Consider the following 23,112-nt stretch of genomic DNA (forward strand, 5'->3'; position numbering starts at 1 on the left):
AATAATATCCATCACCACACACATGTTACATTTTTTTTCCTTGTGATGAGAATGTTTAAGATCTACAAAGTAACATTCAAATATATGAGATAGCATTATTCACTGTAGTCACCAAGCTATACATTATATCCCAGGACTTATTTATTACTAACTACTATTTTTAGTCTAACTGTGCTGAAAAGTCTTTGCCCTTCAGGATCCATTCTTCACTCTTCTCTATTCAGCTCTGGACCTCAGAAAATGAATGTCCATGGACTACACTCATGGGGTGCCCCTCCCCTCCGGCTTCTGCTTGGCTGTGGTTCTCAAGAAGCACTGCACAAACTTTGGAGAATAGGAGAAGCATTTATTTCCTTAGCTTCTTGCCTTCCTGGATGTGGGTCACACTGACCATGGCTGTGTTCCTCTATCCAGGGCCAAGACTTCTGTCCCAGATGTCTCTAGTCCAGCTAAATTATCTCTCCAGATCCCAGTACCCGTTCTGTCCTTCCCTTCTCTCTTTAGGCCTCTGCCATGTGGTAGTTGCTTCCTGGTTTTAGTTTCACCCTCCCTTTTGATGTCTTTGAACCCAGCCCACACATTCATAAACATTTCCTTCATTAAGAAACTATTCTTCAGTTGGCCCATTTGAGTGGGCTGTTTCCCTGTGGAACACTGACTGGTACAATAACTTGGCTGATACACTAACTTGATTTATCATGAGCATTTTCTTTTTAATTATTATTATCATTCACCATTGAGACGCCATATTAAAAATACGAGGACTTGAGAAGTGTATCATTTCTTCAAGAAAGGCAGATGACAGGGAAGCTGAGGATGAGGGGAAGGTAAACAAAGAGTTATGGTGTAAATTTATTTAAAAATGAAATCTAATTACAGGTGTTTTGCTTTCTGTACATAATTTGATTCCTGTTTGTAGAGTATTTTTCATTTAGCCCTCTTTGATTTCACCTTCCAATTCTGACTTGGTACTTTCTCTTCACACTGAGCCTGAAAAATGTCCAGCATACACACATACATAATACATGTAGTGTAAATATCAAAAATAAATAAGCTTGTGTATGTCAATCCCAATATACACACTACTATATATAAAATAAATAACTAATAAGGACCTACTGTATAGCACAGGGAACTCTTCTCAATACTCTGTAATGACCTATATGGGAAAAGAATCTAAAAAAGAGTGGATATATGTGTATGTATAACTGATTAACTTTGCTGTACAGCAGAAACTAACACATTTTAAATTAACTGCACTCCAATAAAAGTTAAAAAAAAATTTTAATAAATTTTAAAATTTTTTAAATAAATAATTTTATATAAAAATAAATAAGTTTATTTAAATAAAAATAAATAAGTATAGCACAATCAATATAACTGAACAAATTAAAATGAATACATAATTGTATATAAATATATAATATACAAATATATAAATATACATATATATAAACTACATATATATAAACTACATATATATATGTATATACAAATATATAAATATACATATATATAAACTACAATTATATAAACTACATATATATAAACTACAAGGAAAGAATATTTTATGACTATTATCTCAGAAGGAAAAAGATATATTAAAAAATAAATAACCAGAAATATATTTTTAAAAGATAAATATTTTTAAAAGATAAAAAATATTTCTAAAGGATAAGTGCAACATGTTATAAATGCATTTTAGCTTGATCTGTGCTTGATCCATAGGATAGAATATCTTAAATTGCTAAAGTCATTATTAATGCTGGTTATTTAGGACGTGTCTTTCAGTTTGAAGATCATGCTTTTAGAAACTTTGTCTTTGAGATGAGGTCAAGGCTCTGGTTGTGTCTGTAGCTATTGAAATTCCAGGCAGCATTTTGCAGTAGATAGTATGTAATTCTTTATGATGTGACTGAATTTTAACTTGGGTAAATTTGAACTATTTTGTGGATTTTTTTTCTCAGTTGAGAGGGACTAGAGATCTGGACAGTTTTAAGAGAATTTAGTCAACTTTAGTATTAAAAGAGCACAGCAACTTTCATTTGTAATGTATTATTAGTTTGGAAATGTCCTTGTGTTCCTTTCTAATTTAATTTTGATCTTTTGAATTTTTTTTAAAAAATGAGGATGCCAAACACTTTACGTATTAGCCAACGAATAGAAAAATCTTGTAAGAGAATTTTGTGTAAAGCATAGCACCTTATAATCACCCCATAAAAATAAGAAATATTTACAAATGCCAGGTTTTCAGTCGTGCAATAAATATGGGCAGTGACTTAAATAAGTTATTCAGTACAACTGCTAGGGAAATAGACATGTAAGGATCTTAACAAGCTTTGTTATTCAACTCTGAATATGAATATGAGCTTTAAAAAATGATTGAAAGAGAGAAACAACAAAACTGCAGTGGCTTTCAACTGAGGTCAGCTGTAAATCATCCAGTTTCTTGGTTTAGACTCAAGAATCAGAGCAAAGCTTTACTGCTTCTCAAAGATTTTTCAATGAATTTACTTATAAGGCATGTTTCATAGACTTTACAAATTTGTGGAAATGACAGTTGTTTCTTCTCTCCAGACTTAGAGGGAAAAGGTAAAGTAAAAAGAGGAATGCAATTCTCCCAATAGAAAGAAAAATTTACCATGAGGTTTGTCCAAAAAAGAATATCAGTGGATTCTGACATTAACAAGTTTCTAAATATAACTTTTACTCTATAAAAACTAACATAATGAAAAGACTAAATGAAAACCAAGTTAATGATGATGTCATTAAACAATTCATACTGAGGAACTATCTCAGTAGGTAAAACAAGACTGAATTAATGACTCAGTGCAGAAATAAAATCAATTCTTAGGACATAAACTTGTTTTAACCCCTTGAGAATTTAGGCCTAGTCCTTTTATAATTTGTTTTACACCCTTGGAAGCTAAGGGTTTATAGCTCTGAGGTCATACCTTTACCAAGAAGTAAGTTTCCTTATGATATCTGACTTGTGGATTGTTAAAGGTTTGCTTGTTTTAATTTTTTGGGACAGTTGAAATAATTCATGCCACTTTGTGTCTCTGTCCATGTCAAACACCCCAGTGATGTCAAGAGTATGAGGAAAAGTAAAGACAAATTATGTTCTAGTTTCAAAAAACTATATTAAGAAAACTGCTCCATTTTAGTAGTGAATTAAAGAAATTATATGCATATAACAGATTAGTCCTCCATTAAACCATCAATAGAATTAGAGAAGGTAGTCAATAAAGCTTGAGATTGAACAAATATAAACTCTAGTCTCCAGATACGTGAAGAACAGAGTTTGCATCCAACATAAACACACGAGGAACATGCTATTTAAACTGTTGGATCCTCTCTGTATATATGTGTTTTGATAAACTGCAAAGAATCTATCAACAAAAACAGTAACATTGGCCTCTTTTCCCAGCAGTGTTCTACAAATGCAAACACAAAAAGTACAATGCATTTTTTTAAATGCTCAAGATAATAAAGTTAATTGATAGCATTTTGTGCTTCTCAGTTTATTAATTATCACTTTTATCTAAATCTTTCTTCGATCTCATTACAATTTATGTTTCTACAATGGGACTCCTAAGAAGGCTCCATGGTAAAGAATCCCAAATTGATCAAATGTCCCACTGAGAGGTTTCTCCTGAGATAAAAAAGGAGATGATGGAAGAGTATCTCTATTTGATAAAGAGAAAGAGGGAAGGAGTGGGAGAAGAGAGGACAGAGGAGGGAAGGGGCTCAGGGGGTGATCAAAGCGAGGGGGGCAGGTGGGGAATTGGTCATTCATGGTAGCAGAGCTCAAGAGAAGAGGAGGGAAGGACTTAAACATTTATGTTTAAAATACCCGCAATGTGATTGTTACTTTTTGATTAAAACAAATTAACACACCCTACTGTACCCTACTGTTGGAACCCAATACTCACCATGCAATTTTGTATTTGAACAAATTTTGATTTTTAAACAGAGCTCACATTGATAACAGTAAGACTCTTCTATTTGGATTGCAATTGAAAAGTAACAAGGGAAACAAAGTCATGGGCATTTTTACCTTTTCTCACTATGTATTTAGCATTCTAATAAAAATGCCAATGAAAATAAAAAGTAAAACCACCATACCTTCTAATTAGATACATAGAAGAGATTATCTTGTTGATATAGCATCGTTTAATAATCATTGGTCTAGCTTTAAGTACTCAAGGCCTCCCAACAAATTCGAAGTCCTATCCCTGCTCTCCTTTCCTAGGAAGATTCTCATCCTTCAGTCCCCTATTTAATGGTGTCTCAGTCACTTCAGGTCAGTTTGGGAAGTGTTTTGTCCTGACCAAAATTTTTCCCAAGATCTTTCTAAAGTAGAGAAGAAATAGAATTCTATGTAAAGAATACTGTTGCAGATTTATCTTGCTTTGTATTTAGTTTAACTCAAAGTCATTTCTCCCTCTAACAAATCAGAAAGATTATTTTAAAAATATCTTTTGGGATAAGCTTCAATTCAATAAACATTTGTGGAGCCCTTTCTTTATGTTAAGATTTCATTCTAGGTTCTCTGAGATGCCTAGATTAAGAGGATTAATTTACTGACCTTGAACAACTTACAGTCTAGAAAAAGAGGCAGAAACATTCATAACAACTCAACTTAAAAATGCTGTAATATGGACTTCCCTGGTGGCGCAGTGGTTAAGAATGCGTCTGCCAATGCAGGGGACACGGGTTCGAGCCCTGGTCCGGGAAGATCCCACATGCCACGGAGCAACTAAGCCCATGCGCCACAACTACTGAGTCTGCACTCTAGAGCCTGTGAGCCACAACTACTGAGCCTGTGTGCCACAACTACTGAAGCCTGCACACCTAGAACCCGTGTTCCGCAACAAGAGAAGCCACTGCAATGAGAAGCCCGCACACCGCAACGAAGAGTAGCCCCTGCTCACTGCAACTAAAGAAAGCCCGCGTGCAGCAACAAAGACCCAACGCAACCAAAACTAAATAAATAAATAAATTTTAAAAAATGCTGTAATAGTAGGAAGGCAAGATTGATGCCACCCGGGATGATCAGGAACATTATGAAAATAGGTTTTGAAAATTATCTTGGATTGGGATCATTATGTTTGCATTGGCACATGTGAAAGAGGCCTTGGGTCTTATGCTACTTCTTGCCAATGACTAAGGCCATATTTATCAGGAATCCTTAGAAGTTCTGAGGTTTTCCATCACCGTTCCTATTCTTTCTTACAAAAGTTAAAAAACGTCTGACTAATTCAGTGACTTAATTAGCCAGAAGCATTGTTTGGTTTCTGAAAACTGTGCTTACCTGTTCAAAATGAAGAGGTTGAGTGAGCACCTTAGAATACATCTACAGGATGACTGGCTGGGATAAGTAATCATGATTCAACTGTATTTTTCAGGTGCAGAGTTTAACCTTTATATTGTCTGAAGTGAATAAAAATGGATCAAATTTCAAAAATATACAAAACTCATTGGACTATTGACTTAATTGCCCCCTTCTGGCAAAGGTGACATTGACAAAAAGAGAATTCTGAGGTGCCCTTGGGGTATAATATCAGTATTGGTCTTTAGAGGAGAGCAAAAGTTCAGGCAAGTGGCGCTTGAAACTTGCCTGCGATGGTGGTGTTTTACAATTCATTTTTAAATGAAAAGTTTTGAAGCTCATGAGCTAAGATGATAAATGAAAGGAATTGAATTGAAATGTCCTCATTTCATTCATTTATTCTCAATAAGATCCTTCCTACTTTAGAAGAGTAAACTTCCCTACTTTTAATACCAACTCAGAACAACTATTTGTGAAGTCAATCTGCTGCTGCATGATTGGCTTACAAGTATGTAACCCTAAGAGTAGCAGCAACTCAGCCATGGTTATAATATACTGGAAACTTGATGCTTCAAATGTGTGGTGGAAAAGCAGCATCAGCACCACATGGGAGCTTGCTAGAAATGCAGCTTTCAGACCCCAGCCCAGGCCTCTTGAAGCAGGATCTTCATTTTACCAAGATCCCCAGGTGGTTACTATGCACATTGAACTCTGAGAAACACTGCACTAAAGTTTTGACTTAAAAGGAAAATAATAAAAAAAAATAACACATCCTGCAGAAATTTAGAGTTGGCATTGAAGAGAAACAGCACCACAAATGATTAAGGATCCATAGATGTTTTTGCATCTGTGTTGTTTTGCCTTGGTATTTAAACATGGTGATGTGATCAACAATCACTTCCATAAGAAAAAGAAGCACCATTTCTCTTTCCTCCACAGAGTTCTTTGTGGTTCACGTCACTGTTTTTGATAGGCCTGGGGCCTGCAGTTTGTCTCTGAGACAGAGACAAAGAAGAATAGCTTGCTGCTGACACAAACAAGAGAGCACAGCTCAATAATTCAACTGCCACCTCCCAACTGATCCTCCTTTTAAACTCAACCCTGAAGACTCCACAGATCCTGACTCTCTCCCACCTGGTCCCTGGTGGACATTCAAAGGACTAGGATGAAAGTTGTTCATAGGGGCAGTCAGGACAGTGATGAGTATCATGGCCCAGCAATTGTTGTTACCTTCTTTCTGCTTACCATTAAGGGTTCTTCCAATCCATCAAGGGTTCCTTTTGATCTTGGGCTCACAGACAAATTCCATGCCAGAGTAGTTAGTATCTCTAGATCTCAGTACTCTACAACACTTTGAGCAATGGGGTTGACTTATGAGCTCATTCACTATTATTTGAGAGAAATCAAAGTTATACACAGATGTGAGTAAGAGAAGGAGAAAGAAACTTCCCCACAGTCTCTGCTTCCCAAACCACCTTAAGTCCAGGGAAAGAAAATGAGATGCCGGGTCCACTTGAAGATACCCAGGGGAACTCAGCCAATGAAACAGATGTTAGGATGATATCTATTAAAGGCAGGGTCTAAGCATATGAGTTAGGCTCTTTTATCTTCTATCGCACTCAGCTTACCAGTGAGTATAGCCATGTGTCTTTGTGTGTGATCGGATAGGATGTTATTAAAAGGCTCATGTTTTGACAATTGCCATGACCATTCATGGAGCCCAGAGTCAGTGGGTACCCAGATACACTTCCTCTCATGAGGAAGTATCAATCAGTCAAAATGAGAATATGGGCAGATCACAAGCAATGAACTCACCTATGTACAAGTAGTATATAAATTAGTCTCTTTGTTGAAAGTGTTCATTAAGGGTATGTGAGAGTTATGAAGCTGGGGTTATAAAGTTGCTCCCTGTGAGACTTGGGGCTAATATTTAATTTTTCTGGACTTCATTCCATTATTCTTAAAATGATGAATTTCAAATCAGTGTCCCACCAAACACTGTTCTAGGAAATCGAGTGTTAATACAAGGAAAAGATGTGAGGGTTCACCATGTACAAAGCTTTTCATGTTCAATTGAGTGGGGAGAACATGGGATTCAAGACAGGTAAATGGGCTACTTTCCTTCAAAACATTTCAGTGTTTATTACGTGTCAGTTTGGAAGGTGAATATCCAAGAGAAGACACAGCTTTTTGGATCTCCCCAGATCCTTGACCAAGGTTGCCCCTGACTGTGGTAGATAAAGCCACATCTCCTGGTTCAAGCTGAGGGATGCTCTTGGGGATGATCTGCAAGATTTGTGACTGGGCTGACACTTCTTGATTCTGTGATCTTGGAGGCAACCCATATTCCTCCTTTATTTCTTCCTTGATAGAACTGTCCTAAAAAGCTTCAGTGGTGGGGAGGTCCTTTATATTCTGTGACACTGCACCCCTGGTCTCCCATGCCTTCCTAACTCTGTATTTAGGTAAAACAAATTAACTCACAGTTACAAGCCAACATTGAATGTAGAATAAGTTGAAATATAAATTAACCTAATGGAATCATTTTTTATTATGATTCATTCCAAAATAAAGTTTGTGTAAAATTTACATCAGTGATTTAAAATGAAATCATTTACTTGAAAGGGAAAAAAAAGGTCTCTCAATCTATTATCAGATAGTCAGTTTCAAATGTTTCTGGGGGTCTAGCTTGTATCCTTTTTCTCTAAATAAATAATATAGTTGTGACAGCCATAAGGAGAACCTTTTTTGGGGGAAGATATTAAAATTAGAAACTTGTGTGCCTAGGGTGTTTGTATTAAGCTTAGTAATTGAATGTTAATACACCTTGAAAAAGTGTCGGTTCAGTATATAATGTGTCCTGCTAAAACGAATCATTATAGTATAGTATTTTAAATTTTGAAGAATTCTAGGATCAAAAGAATTCCAGGTGAAAAGATAGCCAACTAAGGTTCTAATGTCTTTGGCTTCTAAGAACCGTGCTAGAATTAAAAGGAAATAATAGATTCCCAATTTGGTTGTAACAAAAAATGATGTAAATGTACTTCGTCATTTTCAGGGGGCTCTCTGAAACTGCAAACTATTGGCTTTTTCTTCTCCTTTTCAAAACTATCAGTAAAATTTTCTCTTTTTAAAATGACTCATCCTGTTCACGTCTACTTTGGGGGAAAATTGGTAAATTATTTAACTTCAAAATAAGCCATATCCCAGCCTTCGTAAGGGCGGTTCCTGGAATCAGTCTAATTTTGAGTCCTCGTTCCTGGCTAGAGCTTATTATTACTAGAAGAATACGTGCTGACAGGCAGAGACAAAAAGGTCATGGAGAAGGTCACTTTTAAACAGAAATATGATTTATATACTATAAAGCACTCTATTATTATTAGATATGAATGGAAGTGCAGGGAAAGAATATGGGACTTGAAAAGTCTCTTTTTTCCGAAAGTTCAGACAGATTTTAAGGGGAAATTGTGCCATGAATCTCTGTTTCACCAAGAATGAGGCTGCATGGTGAGCAGTGCAGACAATATTACAGACAGATCTATAAACCAAAGTAATTGTATTATATTTTAGGTTAAACTAGCTAAAATATGTGATTTTGTCTGGGTAGGGAGAAATAACATTTATGCACATAAAAGTGAATGTTTTCTTAAATTAGTAATTATTGGTTTTGAAATACAAAATCTGCTAAACATGGTGTTTTAGGCAGCTCAGAGCCACGGCCTTTGCAGTGGCCAGTGTTTTGTATGTTTTCATATTGTTTTATTTTTTCCGTTTTTTGGGGGTGGGAAGGAGAGGAGGGAAAAAAGGGGCAGGGGAGAGAGAGGAAACTACTATAGCTTTGAGTCAACGTTAGAATATGATAGATTTTAAAGAGTCAAAACCAGCTTTAGATGTATATACTAAATGCTAAAAAACAAAAGAAGGTTAATAAATTAAAATGACATCACAAACCACAAAACAGGTCCTGTTACTTTATTGAAGTTAAAGATGTCTTATTGGCACAGGGAAGAGGGTTTTCTTGCCTGGAGCAGTGTCCCAAGTTCTTCAGTTTATCCATCTGCAACCGGTTGACTGTTTCACATTGGTGATGAATTATTCCGTTTCCTCAGTCTAATCCTTTTCATTTATTTATATTTTATGGAGGAAACATACAAGCCTTCTTAGAAAAATCCAACTGTTTTTGATAAACCTTGTCATGTGCAAATAATGGAGCCTTGTCAGGACCAAGCTTTTCTGGAAATTTATACCTTCTAATAATAATTAAAAGGGGAAAAAAAAGAAAATCAGAAACAAATAAGAAGTATATTGAATTGGATTCAAAGCATGTTTGTGGCTTTGAATCAGTGGCAATAAAGCTTTTTCTATCAAAAAATGTTTAAACATGGCAGTGGAACTAAAATCCATGTTCAGCTTGAGTTTAGCATTTTTCAAATAGTGAAACCATGACTTCAATCTTGAAGCCTAAGGAAGAAAGAAAACATTTAGTTCTCAGCGAAGCATCAGATGAACAGTCTGGATCTGGAACAATGAGAAAGAACTGGGCAGTAGGATGGACTGTATCTTGATGAAGGACCTTAAGACAGGCTGTACAAATTTCTCAGCAAGAGGTTTCTAATTATTTCTGAAGAAGTAAAATTTATAGGAACAAAGACATATATTTTAGCTACGGATCATACATATCTGGGTTTTGATTTTCTAAGTATTTTTTCTGGGGTTTGACAAAGATATAAATATTTTTAAAAATTAATAACAATGATTAATAATGTCTACAAATTGAATATTCTGAGAAAAAATGTCCAGTTGTGTGTTGATTTCTGTCTTTTACTTCCTTGTATATATATATATTTGTTAAATTTATTTTTGGCTGCATTGGATCTTCGTTGCTGTGTGCAGCCTTTCTCTAGTTGTGGCGAGCGGCTCCTACTCTTCACTGAGGTGCACAGGCCTCTCACTGCGGTGACTTCTCTTGTTGTGGAGCACGGGTTTAGGCGCGCGGGCTTCAGTAGGTGCAGTGCAGGGGCTTCAGTAGTTGTGGTGCACAGGTTTAGCTGCTCTGTGGCATGTGGGATCTTCCCGGGGGGCTTGAACCCATGTCCCCTAAATTGGCAGGTAAATTCTTAACCATTGCGCCACCAGGGAAGTCCCTTCCTTGTATATTTCTATTAAATCAGTCAAAACTCTTCAGCTAATTATAAAAGTTCTATTTAACAGATTTCATTTGCTTTGAAAACTTAAGGAAATATCCTATTCCTATCTTCCCCCAATAGTGTAGAGCTTCTGTTTATGGTAGAAGTTCTCAACACTGAATGTTTATTAGAATTTTCTAGGAACCCATAAAAGTGTTGATGCTTGGCTCACCTCAAACCAGCTGAAACCAAATCTTTGGGGACGTGGTCCTGGTCATTTGTGCTTTTAAAAGTTCTTCAGGTGATTCTAACACACAGTGAAGTTGAATCCTATTCGATTAAAATATTGTTGTGGGACCAATAGCCTTATGCTCATTTAAATGGCCAGAATTCTATCCACTTTCCACCACTGCAGGGAGTGGACAGAGGATAGGTGTTGGGAATTCACAGAATTCTGAGTTCAAATCCAGATTCTGCTATTTACTTAAAATATGATCTTAATCTTGCCTATAAAAGAGAGACTGAACAATTTTTAGAAGGCTGCAGAGAGAATTAACTAAGACAACTTGACTGCTGAGGGTACTAGAGAAGAGGCCAGACTGCATCCATTCTATAAGTGGACTTGTCAGGAGAACACCTAGTCCATGCAGGTGATGAAAGATGTCACCTCCCTTCTTTGTTGAAATGGCCTTTGGGGGCAAATACAGCAGTAAAAGGAGGAAATACTCTGTGGCCAAAGGAAAACATTATTACTTAATTATTAGAAAAGAAATCATCTCTGGACACACCCTGTACATCATAAAAAATGAGAGAATCTTCAAGGCCACCCAGCCCTTCCATCAACTTGGAAGATGCTCCTGTACAGAAATCACAAGGACCGAAATGGCAAATTCGAGTCAGCTGCTCCCTCCTCACCCTGGATCTTCTTTCCTCCTTAAGGAAATGAAAGAGAGAGATTTAAAAAGAATTCCTGTATTTCTGTGTGAGGTTGGCCAAGAGACCTTCTGTATTCACCACTATCGTTAGGACCATTTAGCCTCCTTGGGTCGTTGGTATGTTCTCTATTGGGTTACCCATGTCAAACAATTTGCAGAGGGCTGCCATCTACAGCTATTCCACAAATGTTGCTTCCCTTCCATTCCCCACCACATCACTTTCCCCTTCACTGTCTCATTTTTGTGTATCAGTGTTTGGTATCCCTAGCTCTTAAAATCTTCTTGGCATTCTTTTTACAACTTGACCTAGCACACCTTCCATATGGTTGATTGCCCAATGCAGTTTCATTGATTGTATTAATTTGCTAGGGCTGCTATACAAAGTACTGTGGACTGAGTGGCTTAAATAACAGAAATTGATTTTCTCACAGTTCTGGAGGCCAGAAGTCTGAGACCACAGTGACAGGAGGTTTGGTTCCTTCCAAGGGCTGTGAGGGAAGACATGTTCCAGACCTCTCTCCTTGGCTTATAGATGGCCATCTTCTTCCTTTGTCTCTTCACACCATCGTCCTACTATGAATGTCTGCGTCCGTACCTCTTCTTATTATAAGGACACACTCAGGTTAGAATAGGGTCCACACTAACAAACTCATACTAACTTAGTTACTTCTGTAAAAAGGCTGTCTCCAAATACAGTCACATTCTGAGGAAATGGGGGTTAGGACGTTCAACACATGAATTTTGAGTGGGGTGGCAGGGGAGACACACATAATTTAACCCATAACATTGACTAAATCATGGATGGAATGAATAAATGTTTGATGAATACAGAATGTATATAACTCCTTAAAAGGTCTGCCAAACTAGAGGCTTTTTAATATGCAAATAAATTTTTATAACCTTAAAAAACTTGTAAATTAAAACCTTTGTTTCAGAGGAAACATCTACTTTTGTGTTTAGAACTTCTAGAAGTATCTTTATGAGATAAGCATATTCAGTAACCCTGAATTTTACACACAGATTTCTTAAAATATAATTCTTATCTATTTTTTTTCCTGGAATGATAAAGACAAGATTAAAGGACCAGACACAAATATTGTGGATTGTTTTCCTCTTTGCTTAAATACTTTCCAGCTAGGTCCTTTAGCAGTTATACACGTTTTGAGACAAAGATAACGCCTTTGACATTTTTAATCTCAGACATCTCCTCCCTAATCTCTTTTGGTGCAAGTGAGTTCACATTTAAACTAGCTTTAAAAATGGAGCACTGTAGGTCCCTGTCTTGGGGGTGGGTGGCAAGCATCCAGAGGTGGCTAAGCTGGGAAAGGGTTAAATGACCTGAGGTCTGCATTCATTTGGGGAGCATCACACAAACCAGGAGGGCAATGATTACAAGCCAGATCAGGAATGAAAATGTTAGACAACGCCATTAATTTCCAAAGTGCCCAAGGAAATCAGTGGATTATTCTGGTCTACGGCAAAGGCATGGAATCTAGCCGTGGATGCGTCCACCAGCTGTGGAGAGTGAGGCCAAATAGATGAAAATAATTATGCCACGAAAAATACCTTTTCTCTAGAATCAGAACTACCATTGAAGACAGGCTTCATAGAGTATGCCCTGATTTAATAGTGAATTTTTATGTGTGAATCATTGGGACTAATATGCACTTTGTAAGTAGCAAACATTTTTAAGTTTCATAGAGAAGATAAAAATTAGCAGAATTGGGCTTCCCTGGTGGCGCAGTGGTTGGGAGTCCGCCTGCCGATGCAGGGGACATGGGTTCGTGCCCCGGTCCGGGAGGATCCCACATGCCGCGGAGCAGCTGGGCCCGTGGGCCACGGCCGTTGAGCCTGCGTGTCCGGAGCCTGTGCTCCGCAACAGGAGAGCCCGCAGCCGTGAGAGGCCCGCGTACCGCAAAAGAACAACAATAACAACAACAAAAATAGCAGAATTATGAAACTTCTAAAAGGTGTCTCTAACTGTATCTGGAATATTCACCAGGATGGACTGTGTAAAATTGTAACAATATGTATATATGCCAGTTTTGTGTTATAAGCACATTTAGAGAAATGGTTTCTCTGTACCAGAAAATAATTAAATAAAATAATCTATTATCCATGTAACTCATTACCTTACCTTCTAATTTTTGCCTTATTTTCTAATTGTTTTCATATAATTATTATTGGACTGTGAAATTTATAGTAATGATGCCTAATTGGAATTTTTAGTGACAAAGTAAAATTAGATATTGGCACCATCAAACCTGAATTTTACTAGAGATCCATCAGAATGATCTTTTAAAATGTTAGCTATAATCATTTCAAACTAATTTTTTTTCTTTTTTTTTGCGGTACACGGGCCTCTCACTGCTGTGGACTCTCCCGTTGAGGAGCACGGGGTCCGAACGCGCAGGCTCAGCGGCCATGGCTCATGGACCTAGCCGCTCCGCGGCATGTGGGATCCTCCTGGACCGGGGCACGAACCCGTGTCCCCTACATCGGCAGGCGGACTCTCAACCACTGCGCCACCAGGGAAGCCCCTCAAACTAATTTTAAATCTTAATTGTAGTTTTCATTTTAGCCATATGTATCGGTCTGGATATGGAGAAACAGTAGCTGATTAGCAATATTCCAAAAGTTATTACAAGTGAAGAACATGTTTTAAAATAATGACAATGTCTTGGATATAAATCATTCTGAAGTATCTGAGTTTAAGTTAGATTTAGCAAGGCTTGTTGGAGGAAGGAGGGGGAGAAAAAATAAAATCAGCCACTGTTCCTAAAATTTATTTGAAAAGACAAATTTTTAAATTGTATTAAATCTTCTGAAATTTTGGAACTAATTTTTTTTCATCTATGACACAACACTTCACTAGAAACTGCCCTGCGTGTCCCTCCATAACTCAAAAATGTATTCCATTATCCATTCTTCTGCCTTTAATCATAGAGCTGCATCTGTCCACCCATACTGGCGCACATATACTTCCACGTGTACCACTGTCTCCACCCACTCTTTAGTCTCTAAATGATTTTGAAATCAGGACACTTTCCCACTTCATTCACATTTGCTAAATTATAATTCACATGAGTCAGTTGGAAAGCATATCTCAGTAATTTCCAATGAAAAAGGAGACCCTAGCAGGGAATAAAGGCACATGCTCTATACAAGAAGGGTTTAATAAATGTATGTTTTTACTATTCATTTGGGGAAAAATTCAAGAAGCATTCTGAGATTTGGAGACATGTATTTGCCTTTCAGATATCTTAACACTTAAAAAAAGGCAGCTTTTAGACTTGGGCTTGAATAGCTAGCAAGTACCTCCAGATGAGAGTATTTCCAACCAGGTAAAGTTCTCACCTGGCAATTTGAAAATTGGGGTTCTGAACAGCTAAATAATCAAGTAGATCTGCAAACCTCTCAATGAACCCTAGCCAACGCTTAGATGAGTTTTCAGCAAACCTGGGCTGAGTTTGGAGAAATTCAAATAAATTTTATGGTTGCAGATGGAAACCAGGCCCAACTCAGCAGTTTAAATGAACCTGAAACTCAAGGGCCATCTCAAGGGGTCTGAACCCAAGCAAACCAAAACAAAGTAATGATTCCCAGGGAACACTGGTAGCCCTCAGTGCATTGTCTTGGCAAAAGCCGAGCACAGATTTATTTTATATTATCCAAAAGTAGTAAGTGAGAAAATTAAGAAACGTTTCCTAAATGGATTGTCTGGAAGGTCTGTGTGATTCAGAGGCAAAATGAACAAACTTTCAGGCATTGCTCCCTTCACACAAAGTTTTCAGAAAATAATTGAGAACTTTTAACTACTATGATAACTATATAAAGACATTAACAATTAGACATAAGCCAGAATGCCTTTCCCTAAAGTGAATCATTCTGGCCATCTGGATTCAAACCTCACTTCAGGTGTTCTGGTTGACCACCGGGTTCCACATGATATTGGGTCAGTGCCTCGCATGCTTGGTGTAGCTGAACATCTTTCTAATTTTGAGAGCACCTGGAATCCAGGCAACTAGAAAAAGAATTCTTTGACTTCTTCCTGAGGGCTTTCATAAATAACAATGTCAATAGTTCACAAGAGAGGGGTGTGTGTGTGTGTGTGTGTGTGTGTGTGTGTATCTGTCTTTCAGTCATGTCTTCTGGAGCATCAAGGAAATGTAGTTAGAAAAATAATTTTTATAATTGAACCAGCTTTTAATTTCCCAAGAAAGTCCATTAATTTTTCATCTGGTTGACTCCTGGTTTCAACAGTTATTAAAGATCAAAGTATCCCAAATTGTTTCTACAAGGGAGAGGAGAAAAATTATAGTGACTAGTATGTACTGGAAACTGGATATGCTCATTCGATATCTGTTTCTTAGAAATGTTGTAAGAATTGAATAAGAAAAACTCCAGTTCCCACTATATAGAGGGAACTTGATAATTGTTAACTCTCCTCATTACATTCATCATCATCATTATCATTGTCATCATCATTGCTCTTCTACCATCATTGTCTACCATCATTGCTCTTCTACCAGGGCTCATTGCCAGGAACACCCTTAACTGCCTTTGGCAAAAAAGAGACATAGGAAGAATGTGTTTTCTATGCCTCTACCTCTTAGCTTTCATTCTTGTCCCCACTTCTAGAAGTGCTACTTGCAGTCCACCCACTGGGTGTTCATAAGTATTCTCATGTTCTTCTTACCAACTTTTCTATTAAAATTCTCCTGGATAGTCCCTGTCAATCTTCCCTTTAGAGAAAATGGCTACTTACCTTTGAATATTCTGTGAAACATGACACAAACAAGTTATTTAATATAATTATAACAAATGAAATTAGAATCTCTGAGTTTGGGACCCTATGATTACTTTTTTTTTTAACATCTTTATTGGAGTATGATTACTTTTTAAAGCCTTTCCCCCATCTCCCCATCCTTGTGATTCTAAAATGTAGACAGAGTTGAAAACTACTGCTTCACATAAATTAACATAATTTACCTATGCTACAGACATCCAGAGATTCCTAATAATTGACTATTCATACACTGACTAAAAGGTTGTTTTGTCACAGTATATTTTCCTGCAGTGGGTTTTCCAATAGAGACAGAAGACTGATATTTAATAGGAATCACACATTTTTATGTCAAGTTCCTGTAGGCAACATTATTTGACAATCTGGTTTACTCTGAGATCTCTCAAGTTGTCACCCAAGCAAGGAATTCACTTTGGATTGCCAGTGGTCCATAGATCATGGTTTGTGAGCCATTCACCTAGGAGTTTCAGTTTTATTTTTACGCAAATAACCTGAACAGCAAATTCTTCTCTCATTACCCAAATTGCTTAAGGAGATATCTATAAGAAACTTTATTCAGTAAGCATTTATTTAATTTTCCAATAGTCGAGGCACTAATGCCCAGTGTTAGAAATACAGGGGAATAGACTTTATTCTTTTTCTTATGATCTCAGTAGAGAAAAAAACTATAGACAGCCATGTTTACATATAGACATCCCAATCTTGCTCAAACCACAGTCTCTGACTTAGAAATCAGAAAAATAAGTTCTCCAGAAGAAAAATATATATTAATGAAGAGCATTTTGATGTTTTTCTCTCCCTGATCAACTTCGAAGACTCCAAGAAATATGGTCAGATCTATGGAGTTCAAATGGTAGCCAAAAATATAATCATCCTGTATCACTCCCTAAATCATTCTAGGTCAAGTCAGTTCACAAAGTGCTACTTGCCCTCTTGTTTGTTTGTTTCTTTTTTAAGCTTGTTTTATGGAGTACTTGCCATGTGCCAAGCATTGCCCTCGCCCTTTCATTCATTATCTCATTTAATTTTCCTGACAATTCTGTGAGTCAGGTATGATTATTCCTTGTCATTTACAGACAGGGAAACTGAAGCACAAAGAGGACTGATACCCTTGTAAGTGGCCCAAGTAGGATCTGAACCTCAGCATTCCTGCTCCAGGGTGTGTATTCTTAAGTGTTACCCTACAGCTTCTGTGCACATTATTGTGCTAGCGGTTCTAGGTAGTTGTGAGGTAGAGAGAGTTGGTTAACATTCAAGCCTGTATTTGACCAATTTACTTTATCGTGTTGGCTGTTGAGACAAACCTACCGAACCCCTGAAAGGTAGTGTCCCTTAAAACAGAGTGTGGGGATTACTGCTTTAATGTGTGACATTTGATTTTCTGTTCTTTCATGTCTTCATCCCTGCTGATCCCTTGTATATACTCTGGTGGTTTTAGACTGAAGATTCAAAAGCACAAGAGGACTCATGGCAATACACTTAGGGTTTCTGAGTTTTCAGGAAGCTGCCCTCAGGACCTGGCAGGGTCATGTGGTAACAGAATGAATTGCAAAATGTGTGTTCGCATCTCAGGTGGACAGTGGTCGGCTTGCTCCTGTTGGCTATCCCAGCATAGGGTCTGTCTAACATCCATCCACCTTGATGCCTTCCTTTTATATCCCAGCTGCTTGTGTTAGTGCTTATGAGTGTAAAATAAAGTAGCTGAAGCATGATCAAAAGTGTAACCAAAACTGCTTCCAAGCCCCCATTCTGTAGAAATGCTGAATCAGTTGGACGCAGGTGCATTGTGCCCAGTCAGCAAGCAAAGTAGCTGAGGAATTTGCAGGGAGAACCATTCGTAAGAGTGGTGACCTCATACACACTTATAAGCTGGATCAACTTGATTCCAATCTGAGTGCTGCCAACAGATGAAATGCATCTCTGAAATCTACATCTGAATGATTCTCATGCATGCCTCCCTCTCCTCCTTGACCACAATCTTTATCACAGTAATAACCCTCATAATTGCTTGTCTATATGATTACAATAACTTCAGTCTCCCACTTCTGGTGTCCTTCTGGTCTATTTATCCTCAACAGCTCTGCGAGTGGTTCTCATACTTTTGGAAAAAACCATTGGAAGAATTGGAAGAATGTGTTGAAAGATGCAGATTTCTAGCCCACTTTTAGTCCCATTTATTGGGTCTAGAAGTGACCCAGTAATCTAAGCAATCTATATTTCTTTGATTAGTCATCCCCATGTAATTTTTGTGCAGGTTGCTTTCACTTTGAGAAATTGTTCCAGGCTGTTATCTAAAATATAGTAGTAACACAGCATGATTTTTCTCCACAAAGAAATGTCTCTCTTTCTGTAATAGAAAATAGGTATGGACTTGGAATGAATACGAGAAGGGACTTTGAGACTCAAAAGACAAAATAAGAAGGTCAAAGGGAATTTGTGGGTCTAGTGTAGATACCAGAACTTGTTCTGATACAACTTTCCTGGGAGATCTGGGGAAGTGACTGTGTAAACAAATAAAAATAATTGGATTTGAAAGATCAGGGTAACGGTGGTGTAGAGCTCCCTGTCTACATGAGGTCACCATAACTTGGACAGAAACCTCCACTGTTTTCCACTTAAAAAAAAAAACAAAACATTTTAGATCAAGCAATGTGATCCTTGCAGCAGTGAGCAGGGAAAATATCAGATTTAAAGAAGCCACTTATGGGACTTCCTTGGTGGTGCAGTGGTTAAGAATCCGCCTGCCAGTACATGGGACACGGGTTCGAGCCCTGGTCCAGGAAGATCCCACATGCTGCGGAGCAACTAAGTTAGTGTGCCACAACTACTGAGCCTGCGTTCTAGAGCCCACGAGCCACAACTACTGAGCCCATGCCCCTAGAGCCAGTGCTCCGCAAGAAGAGAAGCCACCACAATGAGAAGCCCGCGCACTGCAACGAAGAGTAGAGAGCCTGCAAGCAGCAACGAAGACCCAACGCAGCCAAAAATAAATAAATAAATTTATTTATTTAAAAAAACAATAAAGAAGCCACTTCTCTAAATGAGAAAGCCACTTTTCAACAACGTCAGTGACAGAAGCAGAAGCAGCAGAAAACAGATCTCATTTCCCCCGCTCTTGGCCTGTAGTCCATTGTTTAGGATCATGATTATTCTCTTTGGAGTTAGTTATATAATTCTTAGACTAGTCTTAGACTATTGGTGGAAGTAGGGTGGAGATCTAGAGAAAAAGGTTGGAGTCCCTGCTTATCTGAGAAATGGAGGCTTAAGTAAATAAACTTCAATATTAAAAAGAGACATAGCATTATTCATACTCCAAGAAATAAAGCAAACCACGCCCCTGATCCTGCCATTTCCCTACTTAAAAACAGTCAGTGTGTCTCCATTGCCCAGTCTACATGGTTCTGATGCCACAATATGACATGAAAGCTTCTTCACACCTCTGTCAACAAATAGTTCCAGCTTCATCTGCCTCGCTCTTAAGTTCATGCAGTTTGGTCATATTATTTTCTGGTTTTTAACTTGCTGTTTTCAGATTTCCATGTTTCTTTTCTCTTGTTCTTCCCTTTGCCTGTAAATTACAACTATTCACTCTTTAAAACAATATTAAGGGCTTCCCTGGTGGCGCAGTGGTTGGGAGTCCGCCTGCCGATGCAGGGGTCATGGGTTCGTGCCCCGGTCCTGGGAGATCCCACATGCCGTGGAGCGGCTGGGCCCGTGAGCCGTGGCCACTGAGCCTGTGTGTCCGGAGCCTGTGCTCCGCAGCGGGAGAGTCCATAGCAGTGAGAGGCCCGTGTACCACACACACACAAAAAATATTAAATGGAACTTTACTTGGATAAATAACCAAATGAATATATTTTCAGATGAGAAAACAGATTCAGAAAAAATGAAAATTTTCTCCTGAAGCCAAAAAGTTAATCAGTGCTGGAGATGTGGTTAGAAGTCTAGTTCCCTGATCCTAATCCCCTGCTTCATATGCCAGTGGCATCTTCATTCAGAATCTCATTGATGCCAATCTGATCCAGGTTTTCATAACAATTGTTTACCTGAATCTCAGGTGACCTGCCCCAATTCATGTCTCACCTAATGCACTATGTGTGTGTTGCCACTGTAACTTAGAGATACCTATTCACTACAGCTCCTACCACCTCCCCTAGACTTTGGACAACCCTAGCTCTAACTGTGATAAAATGCCAGTTAGAATAGTTAGAACCGGTCAGTTCCCTGATCACTCTATTGATAAGCTACATATACCAAAAAGAGAGCAACCATTTACATTATTCCATATTTAGGACTGTTGTAATCCTTAGTTACTGGCCTTACTTTGGGACCTGAGAGATCCTGAAGATGCTCTGTTCCTGGGGAGGATGAGAAAAGAGCCTATTTCAGGGTCAAAGGGCACAGAAGAGATGGAAGGGAGTGGACATAAAATGAACTTCACCCAAGGTCCACTCTGTTTCCTGAGCTACAGTTTCCATTTTGGAAAAGAAATCTGGTGAAATAAATTTTGTAAGGGGGGAAGAAATATAACTTCAGCTTGAAGGTTGCCTGGAGAGAAAGGAATCTGATTTTAGAATTTAGAATATGAGCATTTTAGCTTGCTGCATTGTCACTTTATTTATGCTCATGCTTAACTCAACTGTAGCTTCTGGGTATTTCTTATGTCATTAAAAACCACTGGTGCAGCCAGGAGAATAGAAAGTAAGATGTTGCTTTGTTTACTTTTGTTGCCATTCAGCATTTCTTCTCACAGTCCACAGGAGACCTCTGGCTATATTCACAATTATAGTGACAGAAGTTTAAATAAATGCAGCGGGAGCCCACTGGTTCGTAGTGCAATAAATCTGAATGCACGAATGGAAAGTCTCTTGGAAGCTTCTTTTTCATAGATGTGAAAATAAACCACTGATATTTTGTTTTTCTTTAGTTTTGTGGTGGGAACAAAGTTAGGGAGAGAAAACTACAGGCAAAGATGCAAAGATTCTTTCACTAGAACTTCAGCTAAGTTCCTGTCACTTTTGATCCATCCAGTTAGAATTTGGAAAACACAGATTCTTAAATACAGCAAAATACTAGATCTTCTCTGATAAAACCCATTGGAAGTTAGAGCTATAAGGAGAGCCTTGTTGACTGAGACTAACTTGTTGATTTTGTAAGTGAGTCACCTGACCTAGGTGTCTTTCTCAAGGTCACACAGCTAGTTTGTGGCATCTGTAGGTCTGGAAACCAGGTCTCCTCACTTGTTGCCCAGTGATTGTTACACCATGCTTCCTGGCTTCCCCTCAACCTCAACAGTTGAATTCTTTCCTGGAGTCTGGGAGACATAAGGCAAAGTTGGAGAGCAAGTGCAGGATAGAAAATATGCAAGCAAAAGATGTGTACATGTAACACTTTTCTGGTTACAGCACTATGAGGTGAGGAGCTCTTGTCTACACCAGCAGCCCTGTGATCCAAGGGCCCTCTGCAGTTGGTGCAGATCTTCAGATGCAAGCAAGAAGATGGCCATAGCCATGGCACACTGCAAATAGAGCAATGGCCTCATCAGGGTGAACGGCACCCCTGGAGATGATCAAGCCATGCACACTGCAATATAAGCTACTGAAGGCTGTTCTGCTTCTGGGCAAGGAGTGATTTTCTAGGGTGGACATCTGAGTCTCAGTGAAGGGTGGTGGTCACATGGCCCAGATTTACACAATCTACCAGTCCCTCACCAAAGCCCTGGTGGCCTATTACCAGAAATACATGGATGAGGCTTCCAAGGTGGAGATCAAAGACATCCTCACCCTGTATGACTAGATCCTGCTGACAGCTGATCCTCATTACTGTGAATCCAAAATGTTTGTAGGTCCTGGTGCCTGTGCTCACTACCAGAAATCCTACTGATGAACCCATCATGAGGATCAAGGATCACCTTTATAATAAACAGTGGTTGTAGGATTTGAAGTTTAAAACAAAAAAAAAGTACAAGGAGCTAGCATTGTTTCTGCAGTAAGGTAGATGTCTTGGATGGTCTATTCAAGGGAGTTCACCTAGTCCAACTTAATGAAACCTACAACCTTTATGTACTGAGGAAACACTGGCTACACACACTGAAGCAGTATTTCTGGATTATACATGCCAGTTTGAGCAGATGTGGCATGGGCAAGAACCCCGGCTGAATTTTCTCTGGTGGCTCCAGTAGAGCTGTTGATGACCCATCTTACTTTCTCAGATGCAATGAGGCACAACACAAAGAGACATGTAACAGTGGAATCTTCAGAGATTATGCTATATCCGGGACAACTTGCTTTGGTCTCACAAATTGGTTCTGCAGGAATATATACAGTCCCTCCATTTAGACAAACTGAGGACTGGGGTGTTGAAGTCAGGATCAGGAGCCAGTACTGGATACGGAGGCAGAGTTCACTGGTCTCTGGGCTTTAATGAGAAGGGTTGAAGGAGATGGGTAGACCTGGAGACTAAAGGGAAGTTACTGAGTTAAAAAAACAAGACCATAAATTGCCAACTTGAAGCCAGGCTGAATGGGAACATACAGATACAGAAGCAATGAGATGGAAATCTAATGAGAGAGAAAGCTTCAAGTTCAAGTTAAAACCTACAAGGATGAAAGGACAGCTGCAGCACCTTTGTATCTAGCTCCTCCCATCTTAGGTATGTGTGGAGAGGTACCTCGTCCACACTATCATACTGACACGACTGTTAAGAGATTCTCTCTGCTTCAGCTCTGATGGAATCAAATTTGTATTCACTCCCACTCCCCTCACTAAACTTTGTGGATTTCTCTCTTCATGGTTATTTTAGCCTATTGGTCAAGTGATGTGTTTAGAACCAAAGGGTTTCCATTATTATTCATGACTTTACAAGAATTGCTATAAAAAGACAGTTGACTCAGCATTCTTAGTTTATCAA

General features: G+C 38.4%; 2 pseudogenes; one reads left to right on the top strand and one right to left on the bottom strand.

The window, feature by feature from the left end:
* Nucleotides 1-21,652: 21,652 nt before the first annotated feature.
* LOC132521629 (small ribosomal subunit protein uS9-like) lies at nt 21,653-22,086 on the top strand (annotated as a pseudogene).
* Nucleotides 22,087-22,232: 146 nt separating this feature from the next.
* Nucleotides 22,233-22,401, bottom strand: LOC132521630 (small ribosomal subunit protein uS14-like; annotated as a pseudogene).
* Nucleotides 22,402-23,112: the final 711 nt, after the last annotated feature.

The sequence above is a fragment of the Lagenorhynchus albirostris genome, chromosome 6 (genome assembly GCF_949774975.1).
Source record: "Lagenorhynchus albirostris chromosome 6, mLagAlb1.1, whole genome shotgun sequence".
In the NCBI taxonomy this organism is placed as follows: domain Eukaryota; kingdom Metazoa; phylum Chordata; class Mammalia; order Artiodactyla; family Delphinidae; genus Lagenorhynchus; species Lagenorhynchus albirostris.